We start from the raw sequence: 3,122 nt of genomic DNA on the forward strand, positions 1-3,122 counted from the left end.
CGATGAAGCCAACAGGACAATATCATCTGCAAAAGCAAAGATGAAATCCTGTGGTTCCCAAACCGGACCCCCTCCGGCCCCTGGCTGCACCTAGAAATTCTGTCTATAAAGATTATGAACAGAACCGGTGACAAAGGGCAGCCCTGCCGGAGTCCAACATGCACCGGGAACAGGTTCAGATAGCTGCCGGCAATGCAGAGCAGACTCCTACTCCGGGCATACAGAGACCGGACGGCCCTTAACAAGGGGCCCCGGATTCCGTATTCCTGAAGCACAACCCACAAGGCACCAGGAGAGACGCGGTCAACGCCTTCTTCAATACCCCTTTCCCACTGCAACTAGCGGGTCGACCCGTGTTTTCGACCAACTAAATATACCTTCTTTTTTTTTAAGACTCCTTTCCCACTGCATGCAGACCCGGTTCTAGCCACCTGCTGGAGAGTCGCAACGCTGCGTTTTCCCACATTGATGGTGTCCCACGTTGATGACATCATCAGCGCAACGGAGCAAAATGAAAGTAAACAATGCAGCGGAACACAGTCCCCGTTACATGAATCTCCTCTTCCCCACGGATCAGGGGAAGCTCTCTGGTCTCGCTATCTTGCCAATGCTGGGTCATGTTGACGAAGGAAATCTCACGCTGTGTCCAGAAACAACAACTAGAGCGCTAACGTAGCCGCGCTGCGTCGACGTCGTCATGTAAGTTCCTGGATGTGTCCCTCCAACTAAAAGCCAGTACAAAGTGACCCGGTAAATTACCGGGTCGATTGCAGGGTCGAACTCCCGGTAAAACCCTTTCCCACTGCCATGAGGAGCCGATAGTTAGCGGGTTTAAACAGGTTTTTTGGCCAGTGGGAAAGGGGTACAAGTCGACAAAACACATGTGAACTGGTTGGGCGAATTCATACGAAGCTTCGAGCACCATTAAAACAACGAAATATAGAAATAAACTAATTAAAAGTTTCAGGATTCAGTGGCAATAGAAGCATGTCCTCAACAATATAGACAGAGATGTTCTTCTTCATGTAGCAGGAGGAGGCCCTCTCCTGGCTTGTAATAATTAACCAATCCCGCCAGGGGGAGCTGTGTATAAAAGAGGGCCATTCTCACTGGTGCAGCCTCTGCCGCTGAGTCTGGAGTAGACCCCGCCCCTGGGCTTTCTCACTTCCTGGTGTGAGCCGTGCGAGCTGTGCTTACCTGTTGGGCTGCGTTTGGGGATCAATTCCCCCTTCATCTGGGTGGCAACTTGCTGCTAGCTGAGTGAGTACAGTTCTCCCTCTGGAGGCACAGCCCTACTGTCATGATCAGCTGGCAGTAATCAGCTGTTTGTGTTTAGGTGGCTGTAGGGAGGTTGCAGACTCCCCACCTCTCCTACTGGGCGTGTCAGTTAAATGTTTGTTTGCCAGGTACGCAGTCTAGACACCCTCATATTCTTAGCTGGTTCGTGCAGGTGTATGACTGCCCTTTTTATTGCTTATTAGGAGCGGCTAATCTGCCGTGGAGCCCGCCAGCTGTTTTGTCCTTCTGGGTGGCTTCGAAGTCCAGTGTTGGCACGAATAAATACGCCTGGACTGCCTCTGCTCCTTGGAAGCCCGCCGTCTGCAGGTTGCTGCACCCCTGTCGACCTGCTGGCTTCCTGACCGAGCTGATTACACGCTTGTGGGACGCCAGGAATACACAGAAGCGATCTGCTTACTTTATCATCTTTTCTTTTGATTAAGTATATTTGGGTTAGGTGTTGGTATATTTTGTTGTTCTTTTGGTTATTGTTTCTTTATTTAATTGTGTGTTCATTCTTTGTTATTTTCCAGTTACCTTTGTTTTTGTTCGGGTGTGGCAGTTACCGGTTTGCATTTATTTATTTTACTTGTGAGTTGTGGCTGCCCGCCCACTTGTGTTCAGTTCATTCAGGTATTTCTTTTTTTGTTTGAATGCATGAATGTGAGGGAAAAACCCTTTTTAACTCCCCTTGTCTTTTTCCCTCCCTTCCAGAAGCTGAGCACGACGGTGGCGGCATCGGTGTCCCTGGGTGGTGGGTCTCCCTCCTGTGTGATGTGCTGCGCACCCCTTTTTGTTTGAGTGTGTTCACCTTTATTTTCAGCGAGTGAGAGTGTCCATGTGTGTCTGGGGTGATCCTTCAGAGGCCTTCATTCCCCTTACTACCCGTGTCCCACCGGTAAGCCTCAGCTCCTGTTTGGGCTCCCCCTCTTCCCCGTCTTTTAAGGAGAGTGAATGTGTTTTTTTGAAATTTGATATTTAATAAAGATATTTTCTGTTGGCCAGAACCCACGTCTCCTGCTTCTTAAGCCGCGAACCTGAGTGTCCTCACCAATCATTACTTTTTAGTTATTTCCTTGGGTGCAATTCCCAAGGTGGCGTTGTCTGGCTTCTTTTCACCCGATTCATCTCGCCACATTCAGTTCAGTCCTGCTGCTCTGCAGTCGGATTTCACCTGTTTACCAGGAGAACGTTCTCCTGGTGTGTGTGTGGTCTCCCCAGCAGCATGTCAGTGGTTGTGTCCTTGGGTTCCTCTCATAGTTTTTCTCTGTGGATGAAAGTTTTCTTTCTGTGCACTCTGCACGCTCTGTACAGCGGGCGCAGTTTTTACCAACTTTCACTGAGGCAAACTCAAAGTAATGTCAGTATTTCCAAACATCTACTTGGTACTGCTCTGTCCTGCTCCACCGTGTCTGTTCTTCACTACACGGCTGTTGTTCACACCGGCTCCTGCTGTACAGTGGAAACAGGCTTATATGTCTATATCACATATGTCTGTGGTTGGCCAGCACTAACATCATTCCACCAATATGACGTTACGGTTAAACAACACAGTAACTTAGCCTGATTTCAGGAAAGTAACAATAATTTCATTACTGTATTTTCAAATACAATCCCTTACTTAAAAAGTAATTAGAATACAGTAACGTGTTGCTTCTAACTCGTTACTGGCAGTCACTGGTTGTAACAATTAACTCTTGAGTCTGATCCTGCAGAGAAGACAAGAGAGGATGAGCCATGTCTTCACTTTAGAGATTCTTTAAAATTAATGTGAATGACAAAAATAAGACAGACTGTAAATGACGTTCTGCCAAAATAAGAGCAGGAGAAAGAGAGTTGGTTCA

The 3,122-nt window shown here is 47.8% G+C and overlaps 1 long non-coding RNA gene across 1 annotated transcript; it reads left to right on the forward strand.

Moving 5' to 3' along the window:
• Positions 1 to 1,066: 1,066 nt before the first annotated feature.
• On the forward strand, positions 1,067 to 1,823 carry LOC115397161 (uncharacterized). The gene is made up of 3 exons (XR_003932441.1): positions 1,067 to 1,260; positions 1,337 to 1,406; positions 1,482 to 1,823. It is a non-coding gene; the product is annotated as an uncharacterized LOC115397161 (long non-coding RNA).
• The last annotated feature ends 1,299 nt before the right edge of the window (positions 1,824 to 3,122 follow it).

Source organism: Salarias fasciatus, chromosome 11 (assembly GCF_902148845.1).
Source record: "Salarias fasciatus chromosome 11, fSalaFa1.1, whole genome shotgun sequence".
In the NCBI taxonomy this organism is placed as follows: Eukaryota; Metazoa; Chordata; class Actinopteri; order Blenniiformes; family Blenniidae; genus Salarias; species Salarias fasciatus.